General features: G+C 46.8%; 1 pseudogene; it reads left to right on the top strand.

Annotated features, from left to right (window-relative positions):
- LOC144172677 (nose resistant to fluoxetine protein 6-like) overlaps positions 1-18872 on the top strand; it is a 250733-nt pseudogene that overhangs the window by 107410 nt on the left and 124451 nt on the right.

Raw genomic sequence — 18872 nt, 5'->3', positions numbered from 1 at the left:
AGATTATCGTACAACTCTTTGAACATCTCCCGACGATGGGCAGCCCTCAGCGGACCTAGTGGCTGTTCACGGCCATTTGGATGAAGAAGTTTCATCTAGTGGCCGTGAGCTGGTGATGGGAAATGGGGTTCTGTACCAGGTGTCTATGTCCTTGTTAAGCCCTTAATTTTGTTTTTCTGTCATTTTTTATTCATGCACTACCTTTTAAAGGTGCACCCACCAAGGCAAAATGTTAGGTCATCAGCTTCTCACACTTTTTAACTTAGAACTACGTGCTATCCCGCACAAATGCCATAAAAAGACAAAACAACACGAGCGCAATTCTATCTGCTTTATTGATGCGCGGAACACAGAAACATGAGGCGCATTTTTTAAAACCTAAAATCAGAATGAAATAGAAAGACGTAGATTTATCTGATTAACAGCCCAGTAAATACAGTAAATGTCTATGTAGCTGTTTCATTTCTTGTATAATTTGTTAGGCAAGCTATTCGTCCCTTGCTTTTCTAATTTTATTGCAAGAGGCGCATGGGATACGCCCCTTCCGTATCTCTCCATCCTCGTGCAAATGCCATGCACACCGTCGATGGGCACAATACATGGAAGTCACAACTTCTATACGTGAGCCATCAACACACGATTGCAGATCCCTCGCGATTAGAAATATTTGGTTGGTTAGTGCAACGCCCCCCCCCCACCACCACCCCCTCCCTCACCCAGCCCCCCTTTAGCGACGCCACTGTTTTGTTCTTTCTACCCACTCAGAAACTACAGGTGAATCATGCAAATACAAGGGCTGCAGTGACGCCAACAGAGAAGAGCAGCTAATATATCTACCTGAACTACAAAAACAGCCAGTTTACCAAGGATGAAGTACGAAGGGCACACATGAGAATGGAAAATCAACTTAGGTATTAGGTTTTATTGCAAGGCATAATTAATATACGACGAGCATATGCTGTAGGCTTACATAAGTAGGCTCACATCTGATGTAAGCCCATGTAAAGTGTTGTTTGCATATTTATCACGCCTTGCACTAAAACTCACTAATTTGACTGTCTGTTTCACATGTACCCCTTCCTCTTTAACGAACTGTTTTTATAGTTTAAATGTGCACCCAAGCAGCCCGAGTATCTTCTCGCAAAACATGCTGCAGGGGAATGTGGCTGCAGTTCCATGAAGCGACGCTCCTGTTTGCATTATTTTTATCATGTTCCGCTTTAGAAGTTGCATGTGGGGCAGAAAACAAGATTGTGTGCAGCCAAATCAGTATGGTGACCATGGCAAGTGCTGCAGCGACATATTTTCAGACACAAGTTAGAAGAGAAAATTATCATCATCATCACCAGCCTGTCTACACCCACTGCAGGGCAAAGGTCCCTCCCACACATCTCCGATTATTCTGGTCCTGTGCTAACTGTGACCAATTTATCCCCACAAACCTCTTGATCTGATCTGCCCACCTAACTGTCAGCCGCCCCCTGCATGCTTGCCTTCTCTAGGGATCCACTCTGTTACCCTTAATGACCAACGGTTATCCCGCCTTCGCATTACATGCCCTGCGCACATCCATTTCTTCTATTTAATTTCTACTAATATGTCCTTAACACGTGTTTGTTCCCTGATCCACTCCGCTCTCTTCTTGTCCCTTAATGTTACACCTATTATCTTCTGTTCCATCGCTCGCTGAGTGAACAGAAATTCAATCTGTGGCAAACAATGCCTACACTTGGAATGTGACGCCTGCCCATTTTCTCTAGTAGGGTGTTAATGCAGTAATAAGACTGATGTGCTTTTTGCTTCTGGCTATAGTTATTGATGAGGCCAAATTGTCTTAATTTCTTTAGACAATTTTTAAAAAGATAAAAGCCACATACAAGTTGCCGTGCTAAAAAATACACAGTGATAGAAATAAAAACAACACGTTTACAACATTGAGAACTACAGTATGCTTTCTTCATGGGTGCTTGATTGTATTCGAGTGAGTGTTTGCTTTTTTTGCAAAAAACTTACTCCTCCCCTAGATGTTTCCCCCCAAAACTTCACCCAGTACCAAGAACGATACAACAATCTGCAGAGCTAAACCATTCAGGTTACAGCCCAAACAAAGGCTGGTAATGAAAAAGAGGCATGAGGGTATGTTTGTTTCCAAGAGGTAGCAAAAGTTGCTTGTGAGAGACCACTTGGGGAGATTTGTTTTGTAAAGTACGCAGCTGGTCATAAAGCATGGAAATAGGACCAATGCAGGACACAGGAACAAAGCTTTAAATGAAGCCCAAAATATACTGCTGTATTCAGCCGGTATTCTTTGTTAATGCATGCCAGGCAATGCTTTATTTTTATTTATTGCATACAGCAACTAATCATTATTCTATAGCATCACAGGCTAGTTATTTTTCAAAGTCCCCAATCTCTTAATGCAAATACCTACTTACTTAGCTTGCAGCCAATCATAGAGCCTTCTCTCCTTGAAACCTGCAGCGTAGGATACAGCTGGGCAGACTAAAGCCATGGCAAGCTTAGTTTCCACCAGTTCAGGCCCTTCACCCTTTGCATGGAAGATGGCTTGAATGTCCCCTGAGCACCCTTGTTTCTTCAGACATTTCATGAGCACGTCGGTGCAGTTAGTCCAGCGCAGCAGCTCTGGGATACCTGCAACCTGTGCGAATAGTGTGAAGATGCATGTAAGACATCGATTAGTACAATGCACATACAAGGGAGGCACAAATGTTCATGTAAACGATTACGAACGGATAATAATGCAGTGTAGCAGCAGCATATGTAGCCGGTGATGGACTTCCAAAATATCCAAGTAAAATTCTCCAGTGATGGTCAAATTTAAATTTACAGGAATATTTATCCTATTTCTTTGAGACAAAATAAGCCGCATCCTATGAAACAAGGCTTGGAGCAGCTGAAAGAGGGCAGAGATACACCAGGTGTTTTCTCGAAAAAGTGTGAACAAAAGAAGTTTCTAGCCGGCAAAGTTTCCTGTTCACAAGTTACGGCAAAGTTGAGACTGCTCTCCTGTAAAGTTTTACATAAAATAGAGGGAGTGTGAACTTTCTGCATTCAATCTTCCTCCAATGTGCTCTACGAAATTGCAATGTCACATGGTGCACATTATGATTAGCAATTGTTAGCGAGTTAAAATTTCTTGGAAGTCACTGACAAATAGATTTACGCCCGGCAACAATTGATGTGTCTCCCGTCTCCTTTCAATTTATACGCAGGCCAATCCAGGGAAGCTTCATGGAAGCATGCAGACAATAGGAGGTGATAGAAATTATTTTCCATTTTACTTCACATAAAGTTGCAAGGTAATCCCAAACCACCAAAGGCCTTCTTAGCACCTGCTAGTAGTCCATTGGGTGTTTGGAGGCTCATGCAACCCACCCTAGTCTTTGAAAGCTCCAACTTGTCCAGCCTAGCGCTGACAATTCTCAAGACAGTGGTATGAATCCCAAAAGAGACTTATCGTCTACTGTCTTAATATTCCGCAGTTTTGTGCAAAAGTCATATACAAGAAGAATCATTTACATGCCCTATTTTTTTTTTTTAATTTCACGGCAAGTAAACCATATACGTAGTACAGTAGTATAGGACATACGCAGGGAAGTGACCAAAAATAGCTGCAGCACAAAACAGGAATACAACAAGATGATGATACAAGTACTGCACTGCCTCGACTTTCCTGCTCTGCACTGCAGCTAGTTACAATGACCTAGCAGCCAGCTTAGCTTTGTACATTACTGAAACAATGGTTGGCTAGCCAGCATAGATGACTAACGTGGAAGGTTGGGCGGGTTTGTGAAGCATGACAGAGAAAAAAACAGCCCAAAAAGCAATGACGAGAGACACGGACACTGCGCTATCGTGCAATCACTCTCTTGTCCTTGCCCTTTGCACTATTTTTGATCAGCTGGCACTGAGCTTGAGTGGCGCGGTTAACACTATACGAGACGCTGGTGTGCTCGCACTCCTAAGTAGTCTCCTACAGAGGCTTGGAAGGGCTACTAGTATTGAAGCAAGGAGCCAGAACTACTTGAAAGGCATATAGCCAAATTCTTCGACTTCTAGGATGACCAGCTATGCACAGTGCGACACGATATGCTTTTTCAGGAAGCGACAGCATGAAGGAAGTACTTGTACTCGCTGAGGCAGAATTCAGTAAAGCGCGGCCGTCACTTTGAAATGATGCGATGGTGGCATGAGTGAGAAAGGTATGATTTCCTTGGTTGGGGAGTCCTGTGAACTTGCAAGAGCTGAAATAAAATGCAGAACACAAAGCAGCAGCTGTGCGTGTGTGTGCGTGTTTTTATAAGCTCTCGCATGCTTACAGGACTCTCTAACCAAAGAAAACACACTTCTCACACCAATACCGCATCACTCCAAAGGGACAGCCGCTGCGTTACCAAATTCACCCCTGGGGTGCCAACGTGCAAGCGGCAGCGGATTGCTCATAAACACGAGCTCAATGTCATGGGTGGGCTGCATGATGCGTGCAAGTGACTACAACTGAATTAAAGCAACAGTGGATCCTGCCGCCTCATGTAGACTGCAGTCTGCCAGACTGGAATGTAACTTCACACATGCATGCATTGAATAACCATCTCTTTTCACCTCGTACCAAGTTCCGCATCGGCACATGTCTAATTAAACAAGTGCAAAGTGATTCCAACTTCCTAAATGCATGCGGTCTTTTCCATACGGCACCCAACAAGGATGTCTACCATATCCCACAGAGAGATAAAGCAGAGAGTTCTGAAAACATTGAAAAAAAAAAGATGTACATGCTTGAATCGTTTATTCACCACAGCTGTGATCAAAAATATTCCCGAGCATGTCAGTGAGACGACACATGTAATTAGTTCAACGACAGTATGGAGATGCACTCAGCAAAAGAGATAAAGCGACTTCATTGTAACAGGGTTTACTGTACGTGCTTTAATGGCATTCACTGTACTTTCATACGCTGTTCTGCAACCAACTAGGACAGGAGTGCATAATGCTGCCGACAGATTGCATGCAGCTGCTTAACTAGGTCTCTCTTGAAGTACAGTAAAAGCCTGTTGATTCGAACATCTCAGTTCGAATTAATGAAAGTGTGAACTTATGAAAATGAACAACAACAGTGCACTGCAATTGAGAAGCCTGTGATGGCGGCCTGCCTTTTGTCCTTGGCGGCAACAGTCAGCAATTTTTGCTCTAACAAACAAATGTAGCTGAAAGCTCCATCTTCACCTTCCTCAAAAGCGAAGAAGAGACGGGCAGCATTTCAGCCGGCCGTGACTTCTGAGCAGACATCTGCGCTACGCTTCATCCTCATCCTTTTTGTTGTCATTGGCAGCGACAGGTTCTGCGCTTCTGGCCTATTTGATGGCCTCATCAGTCAGCGTGCCGCACATACCACTGTACTCACGTTCTTATCAACTGAGTTCCCAAACAATGTGCCTTTCAAAATGCCCGCCATGCAGGATTTAAATTAGTTTTGCCCTACTTTAACTTCTCCGTTCAACTCGGCGTGTGTGTAGCCACAGGGTGCGTTTCCCTGGCCGTGTTCTGTGCCAGCGCAGTGGCGCATAGTTCAGATTATCCATGGCAATGCCTACTCGGGTTTGAAATAACGGGTTTCTTTATACATAAAATTCTATAAGAGCTTGGCCGGGCCGAACTGAACAGTTCGAATTATCCATACACTCAAATCATTGAAGTTTGAATTAACGGACTTTCACTGTAAATGTTTTAATGTAAAAGGCAATGTAAAAAATGTTTACAGAATATATTGGCTTAACTGATTCAACCATGCTCGGAACACACCATAACTGCAGTCATCCAACCAGTAGCAACTGCCAGTACCATAGCTCTTTGGGTGTCCTACTTCATGTGCAACACAACTGAGCAACTTCAAGTTTTGCACGTCAGCTGAACCTTTGTTTTCTGTAAAAGCTATGTTGATAGCGACAGGGCGAACAAGTTGGTCCAATGTTTGCACGTACAGGCGGGGACTTAATTTTGCAGACCATGCGAGCGCGTGGCAAAAGCCACCGATGCGCGCTCTGGAGGCCCGGCGCCTGTTGTCGAGACCGGCGCGGCGCGCATGCGCTTCCTGTTTTACTCGCAGGCACGCCAATTTCCTCGCTGCCTGCAGCGGTGCTGAGATGGTCACCGAAGCACCACAGAGCGACGCCTTTGTAGCATTCCTTTCATCCCGATGACACATTTGGGGCCTAATATGACGATTGCGCCGGCTATGGCGCAAGTGCTCCTCTCGTCCTGATAAACACTTGCGTGGAATGTTTCATTTGTGTGTTTTGTGCTTTACCGTTTATAGACGATGATACTAGCGGCTTGCGAACGGCGTAGCCAAATCAAGCGCGTTCGAAGCACAGTCTCGCGGTACCACGTAACCAACAATTAAATGCCAGTAATATGATTAGCGAACCTTTATTCACCTTGTTTATTTTTTTATTTGGCTACTGAACATATATTTCAGCTTGCTGCCCGCTGCCCATAAAGTAGGCGATTTGCAAGTTTTGTACAAGAAATTATTTTGTTTTTTTTGGTGCCTACTTCCTTGTTTAAAAACGATCGAAATACGTACTCACATAAATTGTCTGTTCGCTCTGCCCGTCGCATTCGTAAAAATGGCACCTCGGGTTCCCATTGAACACCGTAAAATTATTGGCTACTTTTGAGAACCCGTTTTTCAAAGGGAGATTTGCCAGCTTACTAATAGGCCACTAGACGCTGTTAGTCGAAAAATTCTTGCCTACGGGGAGGAATTGCTCCAAGGCCGGGGCAATTCTTCAAAATCGGCTTGCATTGATTGATTATGAGGTTTTAATGCACCGAGGCTACACAGGCGTGCCGTAGTTGAAAGCTCCGGATCAATTTTGATTACCTGGGGATGTTTAGCATACGCCGAAATCCCGAACACGCTTGAGCATTTTCGCTTTTCGCCGCCATCAGAAACGGGCCACCTTGCATATGCCCAACGGAGCGGAAGGACAAGGTCAACAACAAAACAGGAGGACAAGCTGATTGTTTCTCATTCGTTGAGCACCCGTTCATTAGTGACAAAAACATTCGGAAGGCCCGAAGTCGCGATTAATATTACGGCGAAAAGTATCGAATAATGTTATGGCGTTCTTCGATGCATGGGAACCCGAGGTGCCGTTTTGAATAATGCCGACGCGCATAACGAACAGACAATTTATATGGGTATGTCTTTCAATAATTTTTATGTAAGGAAGTAGACATTAAAAATAAAACAGAGGATTTCTCTTATGAAACGTACAAATCGCCTACTTTATCGGCAGCGGAGAGCGAGGTGAAAGATAAGTCCAGTGGGCAAATAGTTTCCAAAATAAACAACATTAATAAGGGTTCGTGATTCATATCGCTGGCATTCCGTCGTACATACGTAGCGCGGCCCCGTGTGATTGTGCTTCGTACACGCTTCATTCGGGGACGCCGTTCGCAAGCCGCGAGCCTCATCGTCCATAAAAGATAAAGATCAGAACAAACAAATAAAAAATTCCACGCAAGTGTTTATCAGGACGCGAGGAGAACTTGCGCCAAAGCCCGCGCAATCGTCACATTAGGCCCCAATGTGCCATCGGGATGAAAGGAATGCTACAAAGGCGTCGCTCTGCGGTGCTTCAGTGACCATCTCAGCAACGCTGCAGGAAGCAAGAAAATCGGCGTGCCTGCGAGTAAAACAGGACGCGCATGCGCGCCGCGCCGGTCTCGACAACAGGCGCCGAGCCTCCAGAGCGCGCATCGGTGGTTTTTGCCACGCGCTCGCATGGTCTGCAAAATTAAGTCCCCGCCTGTACCTGGCATGCCAAATAAAGCGCCGATCTGGTGCAACGTTGCGTCTTTTTCTAGGCGGTTCTTGAAATCAGGATGATTTTGTTGGTCAAACATGGGCACGCCTCCATGGGAAAACCCATCGGAGATTTGCACTGCCCATGCTGACTGCGTCGTTTGGCCGTATCTCCCGCCAGGATACTAGCCGGATGTAAACAATCCCGTGGAACTTCCTTGACGTCATGTTGAATGCGGCTCCGATTGGCTGCAACTGCCGTCGCGCCCACGTCTCGTCGGCGGCGGCAAAATCAGTCCGAGAGCGATCGGCTTTGCCGTGGCAAAGCCTGTTATGTGGCAACGCTACGTACGTGTTGCAGTGAGTGTTGCAGTGCTGCACACTGCAGCACGTACGTGCTGCAGTGTTGCAGTGAGAACGCGCCTTGACTGAATGACTGGTATAATTGCCTACACGCAAATGTATACTCACTCGTTGAGAACATGGGTGCACCGACCCCTAAGTGACTGGCCATACACAGTCGTCGAGTTCCAATATGGCTACGCACTAACATACAGCTTGAGTTTAGCTTTCCGCAAGAAGCAAAATCAGCTGACGAGCACCACAGGGCTTCAATTTCGTCCAGTTAGTGACGCTTGTCTGTAGCATGATTTGTACGATGACTTGCGTACGTTGCCACGTGATGACCATGCGCAGATTTCCTCCTTTTTTGAAGTTCCGGCTCGGCACAAGATAAAAAAAAACGTTTCATTAACTGTTTACAAAACTAGCGATAAAATTTAAGAGAATTGCTTTAATTTTGCGCCCCTAGCGCGCATAGAGACAGTATACAGTGGCACAGTTAACAGACGACGCACACTCGTCGCGTTGTATTACGCGGGCGCCTGCAAACGTTTTCATCACCGGCATGTGCAAGACAGTTCAAGAAATGTGTGATTTGCACTGCCATGAAAAGCAAAACAAAGCATGCGTGATTCTGTAGCCTGATGGTTCTTGTGAACTTTCTCCACAGCGAGAGCCACGCATGCATTCATGTCAGGTACAACGGGAACGTGCATACAATAAATTCCAGCACTGTGTGCATAGTGGCATAGCTGTAACGTCAGTGTTGCAGCTAGGTGACCTTCAGGTAATTTTTTTTTTTTGTAGGCCGTCAACAATTATGATCGTAGTTCAGCCTAAACATATTGCGCAGTTCGTAGTGTACTCGGAATGATCTCCGTTCGAAATTAACGCGCTACACTGAACAATTTGTCCTTTTTTTAGCATGCCACTTCACAATCTAAAGAGTTAATCGCGTGGGTGGACAGGAAGGGTTGTGCGGTTAACAATATAAAGTATCCGACTTCAAAAACAAAATACTGAACGTGTCCTTGACTAAGAATGTCCACGAATGCCGGCACAACAACGGCAGTGCTTCATCTAGGCAACATATCATTCTCGTCAAAATAAAATATATCTTTCCTCATCTTACATGGGAGCTGCAAAAGTACATTCGGTAAGTTACTGTACACCAAATTTTACTTAAAAACTTCGTCCCTTATATCTAATAAATTGTTAACTTTTTATAACCGATTATTGTTGTTATCAAAACGTAATGCTCCGGCCGAGCAAGTCAAAAAGTGCGATTAAAACGAGCGTCGACTTTTTAATGCGCATAAATAGAAATTATTCTCGCATTAAGATTGTGTTCCGCCAAGGCACTCCGCCGAGCGCTCTTGTTTCCAGTTGTGACACTCTCCTCGAACTTTTTTTTTTTTTCAAAGGCTACCTTGGCGGTAATGCAAAAGATTGGCGGTGTCATGCGGTACGCGCGTCTTTAACAGCTTCTCTTCAGAACATAGGTTTGTTAGTTGGTTCTTCTGGCACAACGCCAGTGCTGTGCGAGAAAGCCAAACACGCTTAAGATGCACATGAAACAAATAAACACACGAGGAAATCTTTTTACCAGTACATCATGCGTAAGCACTTTCACTTGGTCAACTACATCCCTCCTCCCTTTACTACGAAGTAGAATCCGCATAACGTTAGGCCGGGCTTAACGAATGTCGACAGGTATAGAATATATCCGAAAACCTTTATCTTGACTTCAAGGTTCTCGCGAATTTGGCAGGTGCTACCTGGCATTTCAGCAGAAACTACTGCTTGCGGAAATACAGGCCAAGAACGCTGGGATTACTAAATGCAGTGTACATACTATCGTGTTATCACCAGTGGTGCACGCAGAATTTAGTTCCGGAGGCCGTACCCACGAAGAAAGATATAATCGTGGTAAGACAAGACTAAAAAAATCTGGGTGCAGCGGGCTCACTTTTTTATTTCTTCCCGTTGTTTTATACATTTTTTTAATGTCGGGACATTACACATTGACTGATGGTGACGACGAAGCAGCGTAAGCTTACTGCATTGCTCGTGACAGAAAAACTATGAGTGTACGTAACAGGCAGAGTAAGCGGCCTTGCCCCATCTCGCCGAGGCTCGTATAATATCGGGGTGGGCGGGATCTCGCTCCCTCATTCCAGTACTGAGTGGTTCTGCAATACACATTTTTCAGAAGCTACGGGTCCACGAGTAACTTCCATCATCTCCACATTTTGTTATTCTCGAAACTCTTTCAAGTCACAGCTTTCTTCCGAGTAGCGACCAGTGCTGTTGTTTAAGAGGTGTTTAGTGGCTTCCGGCGCATCGTGATTCCGCCTCGCACGAGCCCTTTTCCTATGCAATCAGTTGCGAAATTTGCCGGTGGCCGAAAACGCGGGAAGGTCCGTACCTCGGAGCAAAAGTCAGAGCTGTGTATCCTCATTTCTATGATTTTCCTCGTGCTAAGTAAATCGGAAGAGCGGCGGAATAATTTAGGCCACTTGAGGATATCTAACGTGCAACGAAATCTTGCGCATTAGAACACAATTCGGTCAGTCGCCCCAGTTTAAAAAACAGCGATGAACAACGCGGAAAAGCAGGACGACGGGAAGCACATACACAGGGATGACTAACAACGGAAATTTATTTTCGCTTAAGGAGCAATAAATAGGAAAAATAGGGAACATGTGACTGCAGACTCCAGGAAAAAATCACAAACATACCTTAAAAGAACAACAAAATTATCGGCACTGCTGAGACATATCTGTTCTTTAATGTATGTAATTTTTTTCCTGAAGTCTGAAGCCACATGCATGTTCGGTGCTGTGTCGACTCTACCTGTGTGTCGTCCTGACTTTCGTTCTGTTTATCGCTCAGTTAGGGGCCAATTTGCCCGCTTACAATCCTTGTTTCAGTTTAAAAAACAGCCGCTGATGCCGGCAATCGAAGTTGCAACATCGTTCCACTCCTGTTACTAAGCCACTCTGGCGGATTCCTCGTGTTGACATATGTTCTTGATACATTCATGTACCATTCAGTCGCACTTCAGGCTTCGATTTTTTTCTCTTGAGTCTCTGTGTCCTTGCAAGCGCAGAACTTTCGAATTTAAGGGCGTTTAAGGTACTACTGGACAAACGCTGTGCAGAGCATGTTTTACAGTTCTTGCGGGTGCCCTACAGTATTGCCGACAAATGATTTCACTGTTCCATCGTGCCTGGAAGTTTTCGAGGGCTATAATCATTGCCAGCACGAAATGCAACTCACAATTTGCTCGCCGCACCAGATACGTTAACCCCCTTTCTGCTTTTTTTTTGCAATTTTATTTAGAGGTGTGCAGCAATTAAGGTGCAAGATATATACAGTCGAGTCCACTTATAACGATACCGTTTATAATAATATATCGGATATAACGATGGACAGCTATGGCACCGTCAACTTTTGTATTTTTTCTATGGTAAAATAAACCGCTTATTACAATGCTCCACTGCCACGATATCAAATATAACGATTGAATTCGGTTATATTGTGCACCAAAAGTGCAAGAGTGACGACGTTATAATGACGCGGTTGCGCACCCTACTCAGGTAGTGTCTTCGTAGGAGGCCCAATGCGTGGCACAGACCCTCGGGGACTAATTCCGCCAAGGACATTTACCTCAGCTAGGTGAAGCACCTGTAGATGCCCTGGGAAAAAGATTTGCGCGAGCTTCACACGCGGCAAACAAGGGTGACCGACTGTGGCTGCTTTTCCGCAAATAATAGTAGTACGACCTTGCTGGCATGCGAATAAAACGTTTTGAGCTCTGTTCCACCTTTTTATAGCGCAACCCGCTTATAACAACTATCGGTCATAACGATGGGATTTCCTTGGCACTTGGATATTGCTATAAGTAGACTAGACTGTATATATATATATATATATATATATATATATATATATATATATATATATATATATATATATATATATAAGACAGAAATAAGAATTAGCAGTCAAGAAAACCTCGGAAAGCAAAGGGGAGGATGTAGTTAGTCAAGATAAAGAATTTGGAAAATAAGAAAGTGGAGAAAAAATGTCCGCCAGGTGGGATCCGAACCCGAGGTTTTCTTGACTGCGAATTATAATTTTCTGTCTTATTTCAACGAGCCCCTCATTTCCTATTCTGATTCGCTACATGCATAGCAAGTGTCTCTGTTCTGACAGTCTTGGTGCCATAGGGAGCTTAAGAGGGTTCAACGCTCGTCGACCACTCTCGACATGTCGTAGACGCTCGAGTCACGGCCCGGGGGTTAAAAGAAGGTCCCCTTCACCCCGAGTAGTCCGAGTGGCGCTGGCTACCACCCCCAAGCGCAGGAAACAAAAATACCTGAACATAAATGCACCAGAAAGTGGAGGCTAAAGTAGCCCCGCCGGTAGCGTAGTGGTTATCGCACCAGACCGGTATTCTGGAGGTCGTGGGTTCGGATCACACCTGGCGGGCATTTTTTCTCCACTTTCTTATTTTCCAAATTCTTTATCTTGACTAACTACATCCTCCCCTTTGCTTTCCGAGGTTTTCTTGACTGCTAATTCTTATTTCTGTCTTATTTCAACGAGCCCCTCATTTCCTATTCTGATTCGCTACATGCATAGCGAGGGCCTCTGTTCTGGCAGTCTTGGTGCCATAGGGAGCTTAAGAGGGTTCAACGCTTGTCGACCACTCTCGACATGTCGTAGACGCTCGAGTCACGGCCCGGGGGTTAAAAGAAGGTCCCCTTCACCCCGAGTAGTACGAGTGGCGCTGGCTACCACCCCCAAGCGCAGGAAACAAAAATACCTGAACATAAATGCACCAGAAAGTGGAGGCTAAAGTAGCCCCGCCGGTAGCGTAGTGGTTATCGCACCAGACCGGTATTCTGGAGGTCGTGGGTTCGGATCCCACCTGGCGGGCATTTTTTTCTCCACTTTCTTATTTTCCAAAATCTTTATCTTGACTAACTACATCCTCCCCTTTGCTTTCCAAGGTTTTCTTGACTGCTAGTTCTTATGTCTGTCTTATTTCAACTTTCAACGAGCCCCTCATTTCCTATTCTGATTCGCTATATATATATATATATATATATATATATATATATATATATTCTTTTATTGTCATCACTGGCATAAGGGGCCGTCAGAGCGGCCCAGGGCCTCCGTTCAGTGGTCAGGGGAAGTTATGGTGGGGTGGGGGTCAGAGGGGCAGGCCCACATGGGGTGTTGCACTGTGGATTTAGCGCCACAATGCGGGCAGAGCGCAGAGGGGTAGGCGGATGGGTAAATGTGATGAAGGAGGGCTCGGTTGGGGAGCGATTCCGTTTGGAGGAGACGCCACAGCCGTTCCTCCGAGGGGGTTAGGGATGGGTGAGCGGGGGGCAGCGTGTTGTGGGAGAGGCGGTAGTAATCTGTAACCTCCCTATAAGTGGTGAGGGAGTCCCTGGCGGAGTAAACTCCTTGACGGGAAGTGGTATCGTCAGGCGCACGGGTGACGAGTGCTCGTGCCGCCTTATGAGCCCATTCCGCGGCGTCTAGTCCCGTGTGGGCCGGTAACCAGAGGAACTCCGTAGGATGCTTGGGGGCTGAATTGTGAAGCAAAATTTCGCAGGCTAGCGTGGAGATAGTGCCGCTAGCAAAAATTTTGATGGCCGTTTTTGAATCAGATAATATTAGATCATGGAAAGGCCGGTGTGCAAGAGCCAGGGCTATGGCCACCTCTTCCGCAACTTGTGGGGTTGTGGTGGGAATAGTGAGAGACGTGAGAGGAGAGGAGACGACAGCTACAGTGAAGGCCGGCCGGCTACAGTGAAGGCCGGCTGGTGCCTGTGTGCTGCAGCATCTACGTAGAAGGTGTTTGGCGAGGGGGGGGAAGTGGAAAAGAGGGCACGCGCTCGAGCAGCTCGTCGGGCAGTATGATGAGTAGGGTTCATATTCCGGGGAGTGGACGGATTGTTATGCTATCTCTATAATCGGGTGGAGTGCGAGCCTTGGGGGTTGTTGTAAGAGGAGCATGCATTTGTGCCTCCTTAAGTAAGAGTTGGCCAGGTGTGTGTTAAGCCAGGCGATGTATCTGGCCCGTACGGTGCGTTTCAATTAATTTGTTCAGCGAGTTGTAGGTGCCGATGACCCATAGTTTGGCAGTGGATGCGTGAGGGGGCAAGCCGAGAGCAGCCCTGTAGGCCTTACGGATGAGTCCGTCTACTTTGGGGATCTCCGTGGTAGAAAGGGACAGATATGGGAGGGAGTAGGTAAAGCAGCTTAGTAGAAATGCCTGGATAAATCGGCAGCGGGTCTTCTCCGTCGGGCCGTGGCCCCTAGCAGTTACTCGCCTGAGGGGCCTATGATTTGCGTTACGTGTGAGGACAGGGTGTGTAGGACCGATGTGTTTCGGCGATTGGATTGGATGACTAGGCCGAGTATTTTATGCGATTCACCGTTGGTATAGGAGCATTATCCAGATATGCATGCACGCTGGGTGCTGTTTTAGGGGTGGTGGCATGTGGTGATAGCATGAGGAGTTCGGATTTTGATGGCGAGCATGTTAAACCTGCTTCCTGGGCTGCCTGTTGTACCGGACTCCTGCTTGAAGTGTTGCTTCTATATCCGCGTCGCTGCCCCCAGTTACCCAATGGGTGATGTCATCAGCGTACATACTATAGCATAGCCGAGGGATATTGTCCAGGATGGGGGAAGGTGGGAGACACCGAGATTAAAGAAGAGGGGAGGGGGGAGAGGACTGAACCTTTTGGAGTGCCGATGGACGGGAGTTGGTAGGTGGGGAATTGGAGGTCACTGAATTTGTAGCGTGCATGCCGTGCGTTTGAGAGGAATGCCTTTATATAATTGTATGTATGATCACCAGGAGCTATGTTGGCAAGGCCTCGAAGTATGGCTTGATGAGTTACCTGGGGCGGTATTCTCGAGTTTTGTCCCTTTTGCGTCCCTTTCAAAAGTGTTCCTTTTGGCGAGCCCTGATTGGCTAAAAGCAAACAACCGGAAGTGACGTAACGCAAGCGCAGCAAACCTACTGACAACCTTCCTTCATGCTGCCAACGTCCAAGTCTTAACCGGAAGTACGTCACGATGAAAGGGATGCAAAAGGGACGTTTTTAAAAGGGACAGCTACGAGAATACCGCCCCTGATCAAATGCTTTTTGTAAGTCTAGGGCTAACATGGCCGAATAGTCATGTTTGGGCGGTGGCTGGAGGAGATCCGTGTACAGGCGCAGGTGTATGTCATGAGACGCAAGGGTTGCACGGAATCCATACATGTGTGGGGAAAGTAACTGTTTGCCCGCAATGTAGTTATTGAGCCGGGCAAGTACTATTCGCTCCATCAGTTTTCCTAAGCAGGAAGTTAGCGATATAGGCCGATGGTTAATGAGGGAGAGGGGTCTCCCTGGTTTAGGGATAGTGACCTCTGCATGAATAAACTCGGGGGGGGGGGGGGAAGAGGGGAGGGTGCCTGCTTCTCAGTAAGTGTTAGACAGATCGGTGAGATATTTTGGATGATCATCTAAATTACGGAGCGTTTTATTGGTAATGCGGTCACTACCGGGAGCTGACTTCAGCCGGAGGTCATGTAGGACTACCCTCACTTCCGCTTCAAGGATTGGTAGATCAAGGGGTTCTCTAAGGGGGCCGGTGTATTAAGGCAGTGGCTCAGATTAGCCTACTGGGACGTACTTCTGGGTTAGTGCATGGGGCCAGGTGTGATTGGAGTCGGTTAACTGGCGGGCTAGTTCCTTTATACGAGTAGATTGGAAAGTTCGAGAGGAAGTGGGATCCATCAGGTGCCTTAGGAGCGACCACGAGCGCTTCATGCTGATGCCGTTTCGAATGCTGTCGCATACAGTGTCCCAGGCTGCCTTGACTAGTGTTGGGGAGTGGGTTTCTATGGCCTTTACGAGATAGGCAATGCGGGTTTTGAGTCGCCTGCTATAACTTTGCTTACGCCAACGACGCTTAAGGCTGCTAAGAGCTTCCCACATGTGGTGTAGTCTGGCGTCTACATGGGGAGATGGTATGGCTGGGTCTAGGGGACGTTGGTGTGAGTGAACATCGTGGAGAAGTTGCTGTGTCCACTGTGCTAGGGGTGTAAGTGTTAGGTCACTGGAGTTGGCAGAAGCACGAAATTCCCGGAGGCCAGCCCAATCGGTTTCATTTCATTTCATTTCTTTTATTTGTCAAATCATACAATACAAAGGATCATCAGACTGTTTGGACCCGTAGCCAATGGCTAGTCCTGGTCCAAAACGAAAATGTATGCAGTGATGCAGGCTTTCTGCTACAGAAAAAAAAAAAAAAAACTAACGCTCCAAAACACAGGCTGTTGTTCAGCACTAGTATAAGCATTTTTATCATGCAACCTTCGTACCCAACAACAATAAAATTTATAATCGCGATAGTGTCAAAAGGTGCACCAGCGCAGGCAAATCACTAAAGTCTACACAATAACATAAAAAAACAACTAAGAAACATTTAAGTAGCCAAACAATACCAATACCCGTATTTCCAAATACAATAGCAAATACAAACATTCAATGCTAGGCCACAACAAGATTCACAATCCAGAACAGCAGCACAGATTTTAAAGAATGCACAAACTAAATAACCATCCAGCACGCATGATATTTCTATGACCACAACACGACATGCCAGGAAACAAAAAATCGCAAAGTTAGCTCGCATCATTCAAGCTTAGAAAAAAATTTTTTATAGAAGTGTTAAAATTTGGGGCTTTCTTTATTTCAGGTGGCAAGCTGTTCTATATTTTTGCTCCTATAAACGACAACTGACGTTCTCTGTAAGCGTTGTTTGTGGGGGCAGATTGAAATTACCAGACGCAGCATTTCTAGTGGGCCGAGAAGTAGTGTAAAACAAGGATGCATCGAAAGGGGTATTGTGTCGTATGATCTTATTTACACAGCCGGATGTCTTTGCTTGACGCAATGCATCACAAGGTTATATGAGTTTGGAGTTAGCGCGGGGGGTTAGGGGATTGGTTAGAAGCTTGCAACTGTATAATGCGGTGATCGCTGCCTAGTGTATGGTCTAGACGCTGCCAGGTGGTTGGCCCTGTGTGATAGGTGATCGTGAGGTCCGGTGTAGTGTCTCTTTGGACGCTATTTTCTTCTCGCGTGGGCTGATCAGGAGGGGTCTCTAGAGTGAAATGCTTAGTTTGCAGGAGCTCCCAGAGGTGCCTTCCTTTCTTAGTATCGCGTGGATAGCCCCAGGCCGTGTGGGGAGCGTTGAAGTCCCAGTAATATTGAGAGGGTGCTGCGCAGCATGGGCTTTGGCGGCTACAAAGAGGAGCTTGAAGTTGTGGTGATGTTCGGAGGGTTTACTGTAGATGTTGAGTATGTAAATTGTCGGTTGAGTGCTGTTGGCGTGGAATATAGTTAAGAAGTCGTGAGGGATAGGGCTGTCAACAAGGCTGTCCCGTTGTGCTGAGATGTTGCGCTGTACGAGAATGGCTGTGTCGTTGGTATGTTGATAAGTGGTATACCCACGACACTTTACTGGACCGGCGGGGTCTTGTATGGTGATAATGTGGGGTTGTTCGTTTTGGACTCGAGGAGGCATTCCAGGGGGGCTCTCTTTCTGCCGAAACCACGACAGTTTCGCTGCCAAACCAAAATCCCTTTACGGCGAGCCATTATCAGTTATGTCAAAAGTAACAGCAGTGGGAGGAGGAAGGGCATTCGTCTGTGCAGCTGTTGCACGGAAGTGCATGAACACCTCTTGTTTTATGGATTTCATGTGAGATTGCATTGTAACTTGGCTCCGCAATAGGCTTTGGATAAGTTGATCTTGCGCTATATGAAGCTGCTCGAGACGCGTTAGCCTCTCTTTCCCAGGGGGTAGTATTTGCAGCGTGCTCAGGGGGGTTTGGGCCTTTCACTTTGGAGGGGGTTCTGCATTGGGCTGGGGAGTGCGAAGTTGGGACAGGGTTTGTCGCAGGGAGGCATTTTCAGCTCTCATTGCCGTGAGCTCGGCGCGCATGGCCTGCATTTCTTGCAGTACAGCAGGGGGAAGTTGGGAGGCGGGTGCTGATGGGATGGGGGGTTGTTGAGTGACCACTGGATTGGATGCCCTTGGGTCACTCACCTGTGAGTGGTTGGCTCGCTGGCGAGAAGGTCCTGGCTGATGCATCCTAGGTCCGTTTGAGGTAGAGAGGTGGGAGCGTGGCTCTACGATAGGTGGTCCTGGCTGCTCCTGAGGGTTGGTTTGGCTGCGGTGTTGATTCAGCGGAGAGTGCTGTCGATGGGTGTTCCCAGGGATCCTGGCATGTTGAGGGTGACTCTAGGAGGGTTGATCTTTCTGGTGTTGGTTCTTCGGGGTTTGCGTTGCAACATCTGTGCATACGTTGGCTTGGGTCTTGGGCGAAAACGTCGAGGACAGTCCGGAGAGCCCGTGACGTGTGCTCCATCGCAGACAATGCATTTGGGAGCACATGCGTGTGACTCAGCGGCGTCAGGAGTACCGCACGTTGGGCACCGGTTGGGGAGGGGGGGGGGGGGGGGGGGGGGGGTTCGCTGCGGGCAGACATCCTGCCTGTGTCCAGTGCTCCAGCACAGGGCACAAGTACAAGTTTCCACTTTCCGTCGCAGTGGTTTGCATCGGTGGGTCGTCATTCTGACCTGACACAGTACGGCACCCTGGGCCC

The sequence above is a fragment of the Haemaphysalis longicornis genome, unplaced genomic scaffold (assembly GCF_048455015.1).
Source record: "Haemaphysalis longicornis isolate Haplotype H1 unplaced genomic scaffold, Haemaphysalis longicornis Haplotype H1 scaffold_25, whole genome shotgun sequence".
Lineage (NCBI taxonomy): Eukaryota > Metazoa > Arthropoda > Arachnida > Ixodida > Ixodidae > Haemaphysalis > Haemaphysalis longicornis.
The sequence above is the reverse complement of the archived record's forward strand: the minus strand, read 5'-3'. Positions and strand labels throughout refer to the sequence as shown.